The sequence below is a fragment of the Arvicanthis niloticus genome, chromosome 5, assembly GCF_011762505.2.
Source record: "Arvicanthis niloticus isolate mArvNil1 chromosome 5, mArvNil1.pat.X, whole genome shotgun sequence".
NCBI lineage: Eukaryota > Metazoa > Chordata > Mammalia > Rodentia > Muridae > Arvicanthis > Arvicanthis niloticus.
In genome coordinates, this window is record NC_047662.1 from 73270037 (window position 1) to 73286084 (window position 16048).

A 16048-nucleotide genomic window follows, 5' to 3' on the forward strand; every position below is an offset into this window, starting at 1 on the left:
TGAGAAATAAAGGAAGGGGAGAGGGGAACAAGAAAGGGAGAGAGCAAGGGAGGGAGAGAGGAAACAAAAGAGGGAGGGCGGTGTTAGAAAACTCCTAAAGTTCCACTAAGCAAAGCCTTCTGATTGAGAGAGTAGAATCTTTGGCCTGGGTGAAGAACCTAACTAACATTCCAGTTAGGCTAGGTTGATCACTCGGTTAAGGAATCATCTTAGGAAGGAAGTCCCACTTTAACCCATGGTAAAGACATAAGTGGTATACTTAGTTCTTTAATGGGATACTATGATTTTTCTTCTCAGAAGCCCTGTCTCTAGTACAGTATATTATAGGGCACAACCTTGGTGCATGTCAGTCTATTGTCTTTTCTAAGTCACCCAGATATGTATAACTTCTGTCTTTCTTCTTTCCATGTCTTATCTAAGTGCACTTCCTCTGACACTTGGACTTCTGCAACATTCTAGGCTTCCTCACTGTATCTTTAAAGCCTCCCTTCCTGGTGTATGTCTGCTTGTCAGCCCTGTCACAGACTTCAATGGTAGCGTCCATGGCATAGCTCTTTTTCTATTCTGCCCTGTGGTCTCTGGACAGCCCTGGGTGGTTTTATATTTTGTTTATTTTGTTTCTGTTTTTGTGTTGTTTTTAAAACTCGAATAAAACTTCCACTTGAGTCTATTTAATGTCTTTTAGTTAATAAAATAACACCAAGAGGGGACACATGGATTTTTCCTGTATTAGAGGAAAGGAAATAAAGAAGGGGAGAGGAGGAGATGAAGTGAGGGAAGCAAAGACAGAGGGAAGGAATCCATAGAGATGCCTCACAATTAGTGTAAGAGAAGCAGAGCCACACACTAGGATGCTCTTTTCAAGCTACACTGAGGACTACTGGACTCAAGGGATACATTTCTTCTCTGGATCTGAACCCTGGTCTAATAAATGCAGTCTCCATTGTGAGCAGGTTAGCACTGCATGAAGTTGGCACAGAAAATGGCTTGTGGGCTTCTGCACTTAATAACACTTTCCTATATCTATCATTTTCCCATAAAAAAAGAACACTTTGGTGCCATTTCAACTCTGCATTTGATGAATTAATGAAGAAACGCAGCATTTATTCAGATACAGTAGAAGCCACAGTTTGACTTATTAGCTGTTGGAGTTTGACAGCAAGTTCCGTGCCATCACTGGGCTTCAGAATGAGTTTCCCTGAGAGCATTCAACCCCTCATCCCAGATAATCTTTAGATGAAGCATAAAACTATCCGCTGTCTAAAATGAAGCAAGGAAACTTACCTCATTCATTTGGGGTGGGGAGTGTCTTAAACTTGGCACTATTTGTGGATAATATTATCTAACATGAAAGCTATTAATCCTTTTAGCATTTTAACAAACCCCAAAAGCCTCTATATCAATTTTGTGTGAGGACGGCTGGTAAGGGGCACTTTCCACAAACCTTAATTTTCTAATAGAGTTCTTCAACTCAAATGGGCTTTTGACCCAGCTAATTTAATTGTCTTTGTTATTGATAGCTGCAGAGCTGTAAATAAACAGTTTGGAAATGAGCTTGCGAGGTTTGCTTTTAAAGCAACCTTCTGCATGACACTCTGAGTGGCAAAATTTCCCTTTGTTTCTTCATCGTATATACACATGCATGCGCACGCATGCACACACACACACACACACACACACACACACACACGTGCACACACTTTATTATAACTAATATTGGAGAATAATATGAAATATTTATTATGGCAAAGCATAAGGCTTCAAAGTGATTTCCAGCCCTAAGGCCCTAAGGACATGTTCCAACTCTCAATCTATATGTAGGTCTTATTCCATGACCACTTTCTCAGGGGAAAACAGCCAGTTAGAAAATGAAATAACCAATTTTTGTGTGTGTGTTCTTCTGCCCCATCTGACTCATATCTTTACTAAAGGAATGGGAGGGGAAAAAAGAGTGCGAGAAGCGGGTAGTATTTTCAGAGTTCGATTTTTAAAGAGGAAATTTGTAGGGGAGAAAAGAGTTTGCTCATCTTTGAAGGTTGAAAGATCCATTGAACCTTCTGGACAATGAGACAAGCTTAGGAGAAAAATAGTTAAAGTAAGTCCAAGGGAAGGAGAATGACCAATACTCAGGGCTTTCACATTATTTGGAGGCAGTTTGTATTGTGCTCTGTGTTTTTTACTTCCCTAAAACATAAAAAAGAAAAACAAAACAAACAAAAAATCCCAACCCCAAAATATCCCCCAAACAAACAGAAAACAAAACAAACAAAAAAACAGTTGAAAGAACCATGGACCCTTGTCATTCTACTCTGTAAAATCCCAGTTTGTCCCCTTGTCTTCCCTTCTTCCCTTCTCCCTTGTCCCCTCTTCCTTTCTTCCTGTCCTGACATTGCTCACAGTTCCTATCTAACAAACAGGTTTCATATTTATTCTTACACACACACATACACACACACATGAAAGAATGTATACATACATATATATATATATATATATATATATATATATATATATATATACACATATATACATATACATACATACATAAAATGGGAATAATGTTGTTTGTTGCTTTGAGATAGGAACACTAGTCCAGGCTGGCTTCCAACAGTATAGCTGAAGATGACCTTGAATTCTGAGCCTACTTTCCTTCCTTTTTAAGTGTTAGGAATAAAGGCTGTATGTACCACCAGAGCCAGTTTATGTGGTACTGAAGATGAAGCCCAGGGCTTCGTGAATGTTAAGTAAGTACCCCATCAACAAAGTCACAGACTTAAATGAAATCATGCTCTGAATCTTGTTCCATCTTTACTATTTTGTAAGTTTTGTAGATGCTTGCTTCTGAGTGGTCTCCAGAGTTCCCAAATGTGAGTGCACATGTTTTACTTAGGCCTTCTCTTCAGTGAGTGGGTGTTTAACCTCCTCCTTCACTGTTTTATAAAGTGCCACACATCGACATGCTTGGAATTTTCTGCCTCCTTTTTCTCTTCCATATGCAGTCAGGAGGTGGGTTGCTAGTTCCCGACATGCTGTGGTGTATAGTTCATTTGGAACAGAGTGAATATGTGAAGTACGTCACCAGGCTGTATCCCACCAGAAACTGGAGGTAGACCGCCTGCTCCCACTATCCTTCCAGTGCAGGGTCAATAAGCCTGACTTCAGATGAATATTGTTACATTTCTCTTGGAGTTTCCTCTATTGAATTAACTGTTTGAATCTTTTCAATGGTTTTTCCTCTCTGGTTCTTATCTTCCTTTTGACAAATAGTGGGAGACTTATATATATTATATATGAAAAGTTGTAATAAACATTTGAATTACAAATAACATTCAAATATGTCACTTTCATATTAGTTTTTTTTCCCCTGATTTCAATCCTTAAATAAAGCATTTTCACTTTAATGTTATAAATGAACAAACTCTTTGGCTTATAAAATTACCCTATTTTACCTCTGATAGTACTTATATTTGATGTTTAGTACTTAGCATCCAGTGAGGGAAAAAGAGAGTAAAAGATGAGTTTTTGGAGCAACTCTAATATGCATGTGTATGTGTGTGTGTGTGTGTGTATGAACAATTGGTTAATAATACAGAGAGACAGAGAAAAACAGAAATTTTTTTTCACCAAGAATATTCTGTTTCAGAATGTATTTTCTGGTTTTTCAGTGAGGAAATGGCAGTAGAGCCTTTCTGCACTGAGGTGAACTCATGAAGTGCTATTGACCTACCAGGTACTTCAAAATGGAGTTGGTTTGTGAGAATTTGTGGTTAAACACAGATTGGAGTCACAGAAGTGAAGCACTTCATTTTTCATGAGTTTTCCCATTCCTATTATTCTCTCTGCTAACCTCTTCCCCACTTTTCAAGTACAGATGTGGAAACAATAACACTAATCCAAAACAAACTGCTAAGTTCATTTTATAAAATCCACTGTACAACTTGAAAAACCATATTACAGAACACCAGGCATTATGTTTGTTCTCAGTGGCAATGGCTGTGAGGCAATGCCTTTGCCATTCTTGAGCTAACAACCCCTGATTTAATCCTGCATGGGTCTTATTTTACTCTGTGGGAGAAGACAACGGTCTTATTTATCTTTGTTGTCGGCTTTCCCCTCTTCACCTCCTTCTATTTTCCACTCTCATTCCCCATCCACTTCTTTGCTTTCACTTCCACCACCGTGTTTATAAGGAACATTCTGGAAGTGAGATGCTATAGAGAAAAATTTTGTAAAGTCTAAGTTATATTTTGTTGATCAAATCAAAAAAGATTGATTAAAGATATGAAAAGATAGTAATTTGTCTTCAAATTTTGTCTGAGTTAAGCTGGAAATCCATTTGAAGAATCTACAAAAATGCATTTGTTTTCCTTTTCAGAAGTTAATAAAGACGTAGTCCTGTGATAAAATGCAACATTTTAAAATTTACAGACAAAAGAATTGAAATAGAAAATATCACCCAGAGTGAATTAAACCAGACTCAGAAAGACACGCATGATATATATTCACTTATAAGTTGACATTAGCCACAAAGCACAAGATAACCATGCTACAATCCACAGACCCAAGGAAAATAAGGAAGCCTATGGGAAGATGTATGAATTTCATTCAGAAGGTAAAACAAAGTATTCATTAGACATACATGGAGGGCAGGCACTTGGTGAGAGAGGGGATGAGGAACAGAACAGGATGGGAATCAGGTGTGGGGAGAGGGGAGCAGGAGAGGGCTGGGAGTGAGAACAAAATTTGGTGGGGGACATCTCTGGGACTAGTTGGAGACCTGTAATGGGAGAGGCTCTGAAGAGTCTATGGGGTGACCCTAACTGAGACTTTTACCAGTGGAGGATGTGAGGACTGAAGTGACCACCTCCTGTAGCCAGGTGGGACTTCCAGTGGAAGGGGATGGGGTAATTGGGGTAGGAATTTGTAAGGGCAGAACTGGGAAAAGAGGAGGGAGGAACAGGATGTGAAGTGAATAAATAACAAATTAATGAAAAAAAAAAAAACCCCAAAACAAAAAAAATTGTCACTTGTTTCTTTGTTATATTTCTTTTATAAGCTGAAGACTAATGTTCATTAAAAAACATAATATCTTATTATTTCTCATTGTATCCATTTGCCTGCAAATTTTATGATGTCATTTTCTTAAACCATGGAGTAATAGTCCATGATGTAAATGTACTACATTCTCTTTATCCATTCTTCAGTTGAGGGACATCTAGGTTGCTTCCAGTTTCTGGGTATTTTGAATAAAGTAGCATGAACATAGTCAAGCTAAAATCCACAGATTCAGAGAGGATAGATGAAGAGGAGGGTCTAGCCAGGGGATGCATGGATCTCCCTATGGAGACATACATAGGGGAGAGGAAATAGAATATACTTTGTAGACAGGGAGTAGATGGTTGGGTACAGAGGACCAGTCTCCAAAAACTGACAGTGTGGTCCATTGATGAAGACAGCATTACTGATGGCACAGCTCATTGAACTTACATAGGTCAAACTGGCTCCTCCATAGAGTCTTCACTCCTATATTTTCACTTCTTTAGCATGAAAGAAGGCATTCAGTATGCTATGGAGAGAGAATTCTGGGTATCTATACAATTACAAAAACTTAAACCTACAATCTGTTGTGTTAGATTGCATAGGATATTTCTCCTAATTAGTATTATTCAGGTTTCTTCGAAACGTACCATTGGAAATAGAAAAGAAAAGACTGTCTATGTAAAACCATGGAGACCACTCACTAAAAGATTTAGGTGACTGACATTGGTAGGGAAAGAGGTTGGGTGTCACCTCTGTAGAATCTATTTAATTGGGAATTAAGGTGCAATGTTTCTGGAGGTGGTACACTATGGTTCATATTATGTATCTTCCAGGATGACCTGTGAAGAGAGCTGATTGCAAAGTGACCTGAAAAAATTCAGCCCCTTGAATGTTTGTAGAACTTCTTCTTGTGTTGAAAATTCATGTGTATAATTTATTTGTTTTTCATTTATTTATTCATTCTATGTGGTTTTAAGATCTTTCTAAGTTGATGAATACCACATGACTGTTGGAATGAAAGTTTAACCACATGTCTGCATAGTAGTAAACATGATATCGAAGGACTGATCTTGAGCTGGCTCTAGGTAAGAATTTTAGAATAGTCAGAAAGGAATACTAAAAATAATGATGTTCTAGGGACATTTGCTATCACAATTAGGTAGCAGTTCTAGTTGAATAAAGCAGTATCTTGTTATAGTTTAGATATTATAATCTAAAATACTAAAAGTAATGCAAATGTCCTTACATGGCTAAAAGGATAAACTTCCCATGGCACAGTCATAGAATGGACCAGTCTATGGTACAAAAAAGGAATAAGCTTCTGAGTCCTACTGCAGGATGAATTAATCTTGGTGAAGAACTTGTGTTTGAAAATACAAGCCAGAGACAAAGGCTACAAATTGGATAGGTAGGAATCTCAGTGGTAAGTGCTTACCTAGTATGCATTATGTTCTTTGTGCAACACTCAGTACTGAAATAGAAACTCCCTGCCATATGATTCTAATTATATAATAGTTTTGAAAAGGATATAGTATAAAGGGAAGGGAAATATCACTGGTTGCTAAGAATCAAAGATTTGGAATTAGCTGACTATACAGAGACATGAGGTGATTTCAGGAGACAATGTAGGTTTTCTATAGTTTATGTGTGGTAAGGAGTTACATGGTTTTGTATATTTGCCAAAGCTTAGATCTATACATTTAAAAAAAAATAGATGACTTTTCAAGTATATAAATTATGGTCCAAATTGTTTTGATTTGTTAGGTTCAAATCAAAACTGTCTTCTACTATTGCTTATTTTTATACATTGAGTAAATTACTTTGTTTATTCAGGCTTATTTATAAATATCATGATAAAGTTTAACTCACTAAGTTGTCATACAGATGAAGTAAAGTAATCCACGTTAATTGCCTAGCACATAATTTCAGTGAACTTACAGTAATGAGCAGCATTGGGTTTTTGTTTGTTTGTTTGTTTGTTTGTTTTCCCTGCCTTCCTGTGCCAGTGATTCCCCTGTTGTTCCTTCACATCAACTGAGCTTTATAGAAGCAGTTCAAGAATGGCCTATGTGGTATTCAGGGTCAGAATGGTTGCAATGAGCCTACCACCATCCCAGCCTTCTACCTTTACTGGTTTAGAATAGCTGACTCCATAGCAAGCTTCATCTCCATGGCAGCCACACACTGTGCTTGTCAACACCAGCTAGAAGAGCGACAGCATACAATTCAATCATCACTCACTGATGATTTATTCATGCTGTCTGACTTTTCCTATTTTTTCTCCACCTAAAATATCAAGGAATATAATTTACAAACAAAAATAAGGAATGTAGGCAATAATATATGAAACTACTTTTTTTGTAATTTACTTCAAAGCATACATTATTAAGTCCTGAAACTTCTCTAAGAAGTGTTATTTGAAAATGTAGCGACTTCAGTTAGTTTGGAGGTCAAAATAGTTGAAATTACTTTCTTCCAATATCAGGGCTAATGGTGAGGAACCATGGCATGGATCCTCTAAAACAATGGACTGCGCCCAAGTTCTCTACATGGTACACTACTTCATTTTGAAAAGCATTATCATTTCTTTTTCCAACAGATTGCTTTTCTAATTATATTTAGCTTATGTCATTGCCATTACTTTGCATTTTTCTGAAAACTCAACAAAGGACACCAAGGATGAGAAAGAGAAAAATGGCCTAGAAATAAGCTGGCTTCATGTTAGTACACAATTTACTTCACCTTGCTTAATTCTGCCCAAACAAATAGATATGCGTTCATATCAAAAGCAACGTCTTATGTGGAAACACAAATGATTCTGAAGAAATAACATAGTCAACTTTTTTGGCTATTTAACCTTAGGGAGATAAAGGTGATTTAGAAGATGTTGGCTAGTGGGCACTTGCAGGTAGACAGGGACATACTCTTTCATGGCACTTTCTGGACAGAAAACTTATAGCTTCAGGAGGTCCTAAATACTTGTTGGTTTTAATGCTTATGCTATTTGTGCCCTTTTCAAATATTTTCCTGTGATAATGAATTCATGTGAATACTCTAGTTTATCTTCTATGAGATTCAGAGTATCTGATCTTACATTGAGGCAGGTCTTTGATCCATTTGGAATTGATTTTTATGCAGATTGGATTTATTTTAATTCTTCTACATGCTGATCTGTTGTATCTTTTCTCCACAAGTATTTTTGACTTCTTTGCCAAAAAATCAGGTGTTCATAACTGTATGGAGTTATGTTTGGGCCTTTTTTTCCTATTCCATTGATCAATCTCTGTTTATATGCCAATGCCATGCTCATTTTATTACTATATTTCTGTAAGATAATCTTGAAATTTGGGGTCGTGCCATGCCTAGCTTTTCTTTTATAATTTAGGATTAACTATTATTATTACTCTTTTGTCTTTCTCTGTGTGTCTGATTCTTTATGTTTTTATTTTGTAGTATATGTATTTCTCCATGAAGTTTAAGAATTTTTTTAATTTATGTGAAGAATTATGTTAGAATTTTGATGGAGATTTCAATGAGTTTCTAGCTTGCTTTTTGTATGACATCATTTTCATATTATTAATCCTACAAATTTCTAAGCATTGATGGTCTTTCTGTCTGCTTAGGACTTATTTGATTTCATTTGTTTAATGTCTTAAAATTTTACAGCAAGTCTTTCATTAGCTTAGAGTTATTTTAAGATATATATTTAAGGCTATTGTGAAAGATACTTTATTCCTGATTTCTTTCTCAGTCAATTTGTCATTTTTATTTGAAGGCAACTGATTTTTCTGTGTTAATTTTATATTACGTTGCTTCCCTGAAAGTAACGTTTTCTTCAGCTATAGAAGTTCCTTCTTGGAGACTTCAGTGCCTGTTATATATAAAACCATATTGTCTGCAGGTAAGAATATTTTGAAGTGATCATTGAGTAAAACGGTAGCCTACATTATAGAAAAAAATGATCAATTATTTGTTTGGAATAAGATAGGTTCCTAGAATATATAAAGAAATAAAAGATCTGACATCCAGGAAAAAATGACTCAATTTTAAGATAGAGTATAGAATTAATATAGCATTCTCAAAAATAAAACAAAAATGGTAGAGAAATTTTTTTAAGTGTTAAATTCCCTTGGCTATCAAGGGAATGAAAATTAAAACTACTTTGAGATTTTATCTTACCCCAGTCAGAATGGCCAAAATCAATAAAAGCAAATAACAGCTCATGCTGGTAAGAATGCAAAGAAAGGGGAACACTCATATAGCAACAATGGAAATTGGTATGAAGGTTCCGCAAAAAGCTAAAGCTAGATCTACTACAAGATATAGCTATACCACTCTTGGGCATACATGCAAAAGACTGCACATCTTATTACAGACATACCTGCTTATCCATATTCATTAATGCTCTATCCATGATATCTGGAAATTGGAAATAGCTTAAATGTCCATCAATTGATAAGTGGATAATGAAAATTTAACACATTCACATAATACAATATTATTTAACTGTTAAGAAAAATAGAATTGTGGGGTTCATACGGAAAGGGATAGAGCTAGAAAGAATCAGCCTAAGTGAGGTAACGCCAACTCAGAAGACAAGTATTATAAATTTTTTAAAATATATGGATGTCAGATTTTAAACTTTAGATATGTGTGACTTGATTAGAATAACCACAGAGCTAGAGATCAGGGATGGGAGAGAGGACATTCCAAAGAAGGGAAATAAGGTGAGTATAGTGTTATAAAGAGATAGAGGGGAAACTACAATAGGAGAGTTAAATGTAGGGTGTAATGTAAGGGCAGGGCCAAGGAGCAAATATTGGAAGTTATAACTAATACTAAAGGCCTTTCAAAATTCACATAGAAACATGCTACCATAGATTCTTTTTTTTAAAAAAATTTATTATTTGTTATTTTGTTTATTTACATTTCAAATGTTATCCCACTTCCGGGTTTCATCTCCAAGAACCCCTGGTCCCACTCCCTTCCCTTTGCTACTGCAAAGTTGCTCCCACTCCCACCCCACTGCCTAGCATTCCCCTAAGTTGACATATCAAGCCTAAATAGGACCAATTGCCTCCCCTCTAACTGATGCCAGGCAAGGCCATCCTCTGCTACATATGCAGCTGGAGCCATGGGTCCCTCCATGTGTATTCTTTGGTTGGTGGTTTAGACCCTGGGAGTTCTTGAGTATAAGGTTGGTTGAGATTGTTCTTCTCCTGTGGGATTGCAAACCCCTTCAACTCCTTCAGTCCTCCTCCTAACTCCTCCATTAGGGTCTGCCTGCTCAGTCCAATGGTTGACTGTAAGCATTTACATCTGTATGGTAAGGCTCTGGCTGAGGCTCTAAGGAGACATCCATATCAGACTCCTGTCAGCAAGCACTTCCTTGCATCAGAAATAGTGTCTGGGTTTGGTGGCTGCATATGGGATGGAATCCCAGGTAGGGCAGTCTCTAGATGGTCTTTTCTTCAGTCACTGCTCCACTCTTTGTCTCTGTATTTCCAGGTGTGTTCTTTTGTGTCTGTGTTACCTCACTCAGGATGATATTTTTTTGTTCCATCCATTTACCTTTGACTGTTAGAGACACGCAAACATCTGCAGCCATGTTCCTCCTTCTCTCTCGTCCTCTGTAGAATCTTCCTAAATACATGTATGAAAGGAATTTTAGTGTAGTCATCAGGGGAAACAATGCCTCAAGGAGATAGCTTATGGCACCAAGTAAAACTCCCAGTGCCTGATATGGGCTATATGTTGATGAGTGATTGGACAAAGAAGTCTCACAGATCCCCTCAAAACATCACAAGCTATTGTAAGGCTATTCATTATGAGTGATTGGACAAAGAAGTCTCACAGATCCCCTCAAAACATCACAAGCTATTGTAAGGCTATTCATTATGCTCTCAAACTTGATGGTAAGACACTACACAATTATTCATTGAACATGAAAAAACTAAGCTTGTGTTCAGCCACAAGCTTTACCCCTACTTAACAGTATTCACAATGCTAGAAGGTACTTTGTATGTTACCAATGGAGAAGGTAATAATCATCATCACCCAACTACAACAATAGGCTGCCTGAAATACATGCTCATACAATAGTGGCACAAAAGGTATGGGAGTAACTAAAAACATTCTGGTTTTAGTGTATTTGTGCCCCACTTTATGCAACTGAACACACATCTGACATGGTTAAAATAGTCAAGGACCTATGATCAGATAAGTTATAGAATTTAGAGGTAACTGAATAATGAAATTTGGTTGCATGAACATAACAATAAAATCACTTCTAAAACATATTGCTATATCCATAGATCAGTGACTACTCAAACCTCATCAGAGGAACTTCTACTGCAGTACATAGTAATGAACACAAAGACCCACAACTAGACAATGTGCAGGGAGAAAGAGGAGTTGGTGGAGGTGAAAGAACTTGCTCAAGATATATTGTTTGAAAAATGATTTTAATGGTGAAGACAAATGCTAGGGTAACATAAACAGAGCATTTTTTTTTTTATTTTTAGTTGTTAATACTCTTAACCCATAGATAATGAAGTAGCTTGTTTTTTATACTAAAATATTTATATTTGTTTATACCACACAACTGGTATTAGCTGCCAAACCAACAATCAGACAAACCCAAAAATAATGTTTTGGCTTCCATCTAGGTACATAATCACACCTGATAAAAGTGATCTTGAGACTTTTTGCAGAATAAAGTCATACATGTGTAGACATACATATGCACATTTCATAGACATCCATCCACAGTGCATCCACTTGTGTCTTTTATAAACAGAACAAAGTTTAGTTCAACTCACTTGTCTCAATTGAGATGTAGAAAATCTGAAAGAAATATACATAGGTTAGATTTTGCTTTGGTCATCTTACATTTCAGTTTTATTTCAAATGTGTCAAAGTCCTTTAAATTCTAGGAGAAAATAGCTTCCTGGCAAAATTATTCAGTCTTCCCATCAAGCAGCAGAGTATATTTCCCATCTTCTTAAATTTGGGTTGGAATACTGACTTGAGAGCAAGAGAATTTAGTGAAAGTGATATTTGAAACTTCTGAGGCCAGACCTGGAGTGGACTGATAACATTTTCTTGGTTTTTAAAGCCAGCTCACAATGCATAAGGGCTAGGTTGTGTATCAGAGACCACCATGCTGTATCTGGTCTATAGAAACCATATAGAGAATTGTTAACAACTATACCTATAGGTGAACACTAGTGAATAATCCTAATAATTTAACATTGATCAGAAGAACCACTCAGCTAAACTTATTCAACTTATGAAATCAAGACACATTGTTGTAATTTTAAAGCTCTATGCTTTCATACAGCTTCTTACTTCAAAGGCATTTTCAGTCCCCATTCTTCTCTCTTCTCCAAGAAATATTAGAAGAAAGAATGTCAGATAAACACACATGATAGTAATTAATTAAGAATTCATACACATTCATAAGTACCAGTTCTTTCTGTTGAAACTTAAATAACTTAATCTTTGTTTTAATTATACCATGATAATAAATAGTTCTTTTATTAAGAAATCACTTAATAATTATTACATGTGGACGATTCCTCTTTTAGGTGCTGTGTCATTCTCAGAAACAGGATGAAGTTAGTAAAGAAACCAGAACTATATATAATTTAAACATATGTCTATCTATTCATGCATGTTATTTTCTTTGATCTACATTTTAAAAATATGAGTTTCTTTGGTAAATGTAAAAGAAAAAGTCAATATAGTAACTATGATTTATAAAGATAAAACCTTCATGTCATGCATATTTCATCAAGAAAATACAGAAGTCATCATATGTTTTCTCAGTCTTATATGATTACTTTATGAATGGACTGACATATTTTATTGTCAAAATGATGACTAAGGTACATGGAACCAGCATTAGAGTTACAACACAAATGCCTGTCTTTGGAAACTTCCAGAAGTGAGGAGCACAGACAGGTTAATGTGAACAAGGCTATTGGTGATGAAGACAGCTCAGAGTAAAGAAGAATTTTAGAATGCCTTGCAGAAAAACAGAAGTGAGGCAAATCCCACTACCTTCAGAAGAACTGGAGCAAATACCACTTTCTCCAGGAACATAGTACATGCCTCTATCAGAGGCTCTTCAGTGGGAAACCTAGTCATCAATGTTCAATTGAACCTAACTGTCTTTGAACTTCATTATTCATTTTGGGACTCTAGAGAAACTAATATATACACAGGAGAAAGCAAAAACGTTTTGTGGGCAAATAAACTGAACACATTCAACAGACCTATAGTCAAGTAATTAGTGATACAACCAATGACACAATAAACACCCATCGATTGCCAATAGAGAGCACAGCAGCACAAAACACAAGGTAAATTAGAAGCAGATCAAAAGAGAAGCATATTCAATAAAGAACTCAGGCAGAATGTCATCAAGGCCAGCTCAGCATTGAGGTTTCAAACGGCAAAGACTTGAGAGGCTGGAAGGGACACACTGCACACTGTATTCAATAGAGTTTGCAAAGGTGGTTCATAGTGATGAGATTTCATCTCAAGGTATTGATTTCATTGAGGAAATCCAAAAACTTTGTTAGAGTCATCAGGAAGGGCAAAGAAAGGGTCAGAAGTTAATGTAGCAGCAGGGGTGCTCACTCAGTCCAGCATGCTTCCTTCAGAGGAAATTAATCATAGAGCTGTGGGTAGTCTCTATGTGGCTCTGAATAACAAATACTGCACAGATGTTAGCACTTCCATTAGTGAACTTCTCAACCTGGAGCTGAATGCAATCTGCCTGCATTGACTTCAAATCAGCACAGAGTGAGAGAGAGCATGGGCAATAGACTCAACGGATATGTGAGAAGGTGCATCAGCAGGGGGAAGCATATGTGTTGTGTGTACCAGCTTTCCTGAGTCTAACTGGCTGCCCTTTGTTGGAGGATGCTATTGGTGCACACCGTGAATACAATCAAGAGATACAGAAGACCTTTGACAACTTTATTTGTCAAAGTGTTCTTTCATCTTTCCCCCTTACTATAAAGTTGGAAAATGCTTCTAACATGTATGGATGCGTACTTTGTTTTTAAAGTCTGTATGAGGAAATGGAGTCTGTTATTTTATCCTCATTGCCTAGTAAGTGGGTGCTTTTAATAAGTCAATACAGTAAATAAAAATATGAATAATGTTTTAGAAGTCTGCTGGAAACACAAGCGTGGCTCAGATTTTCATGCCAGTATTTCATTTGCCTTCTTGGATCAACCAATGCACCCAAATGCACTAAAATGAGTTGATGTATAGCCAGTGTACATCAAAATAAATAAATAACCACAAGGCAAATAGGAAATAAAGAAAAAAATAAAGAAAGATGCCAGGTTGCATGCTCACCACTGGGTCACCAGAAGTGCTGGCATACTGCTTAGGGGAGGCAGAACATAGTCCCTAATGGGAGTCCTCAGTCCATGTTTCCCTGAGTGGACCATGATGTCTGGGGTGATTGCTGTGGTTCCCAGTTTCCCGTGTACCCAGGTCCCACTGGTGTACCTCAGGAAGTTCAAATAGGGGTCCCCAGTCCATGATTTCCCCAAGAGTGTCTGGATCAAGCAGGAAGGGAAAGGCAGAGCCCTAGGGGTAGGGGTGGAGGTTTTGAGTAAGTGCCAAGATTATGGAAGTGCAAGGAGTGCCTTCTCCTTGAGATTTAGGTTTCATTGTTTAGGATGAAGCTCTTCACCACCCCCCCCCAACACCCAGTGCCCCAGTGATGCTTGATGAAGAGACTGTCCTAGCTTGTCCAAACTGCATTATTTGATGGTGAATGTAAATGCATACACTTTACTCAGGGTGAAACAGGAACTAAAGGAATTAAATACCTTTTGCAGGTAAGAATGCCAAGGAAAGAATGGTCATTGTCTAAATACTCTGGGCCTTTTTGATATCTCATTAGCATGGAGAACTGCAGGTTTTTATACTATGATTGCCATGGTCCTCTCAGTGGGGTATCACAGTTATATGTTCCAGAGCAGGTAATTTGGCAGGGAGCTGGCCCCATGCCTATCATACTCATTTCTGAGTTTCACAGACTTTGGTCTCATTTAGCCTTATGAGTTCTTCTGTCGGTGGCATGGTCCACTTGCCCCAGAGAAAGGCTCATATTCATTTTTCTGGATTTTCACTGTCTTATTGGGGCTTCACTGTCTGAGTTTTAGGCTTTCCTGCACAAAGCATAAGAGGCAACAAGGAAAGTCTTCTTTGGTTCACCATACTTTTTTGAGACAATGTTCAATGAATCTAATGAGCAGGTGTCTGTTTTGAGGTAGTTGTCAAGCTTCTGAGTAATTGCAATAGATGAACGAATCTTAGTGATGAAGAAAAAATATCAACTCAAAATAGAACAAGAAAAAAACATTATAAAGTATGTGGTCAACACTACTACTCTAGGAAGATGTTATTTAAAATATTCAAGAATAATATAGAATCTGTTTCTTAAATATTTAGAGATATGCCTGTTTACCTAGTGGCTGATCAAAATTGCTGGGCTGACCAAGGAGAATTTTCAAAGTCTTTATGATTCTTCCTTTCTCTCATGTCCTACACAATGTGGTCTCATGTGGGGATGCATACACATGCACCTGTGGGCACACATCACCAGGAGAAAAATCCTCAGGGCCCAAACATCAAACATTCAAGGATTTACAAACAACTTGCCACCTTTGGGATGATTTCAGTCTGTTGCTAGCCAACAAGACCAGAGAAATATTGTTGTCTTTCTCTTGCAGGTACTTCACCTGTCTACAGGTTATTCTGATGTTGCTTGAATTGTAAAGGAATTTATGAATAAAAAATGATATTTTATGTCTACTAAGAGCTCTATATCTACAAAGGAACAGATTCAAGTAATTGTAAACTATAGAAACAGTGATCACAGGAGTGAACACAGGTCTTTTTTTATTGCCTTGCTTGTTCTTTGGCTATTTGTGTTTATTGTTTTGCTTGTTTCTTGACTATTTGCATCTGTTGTATT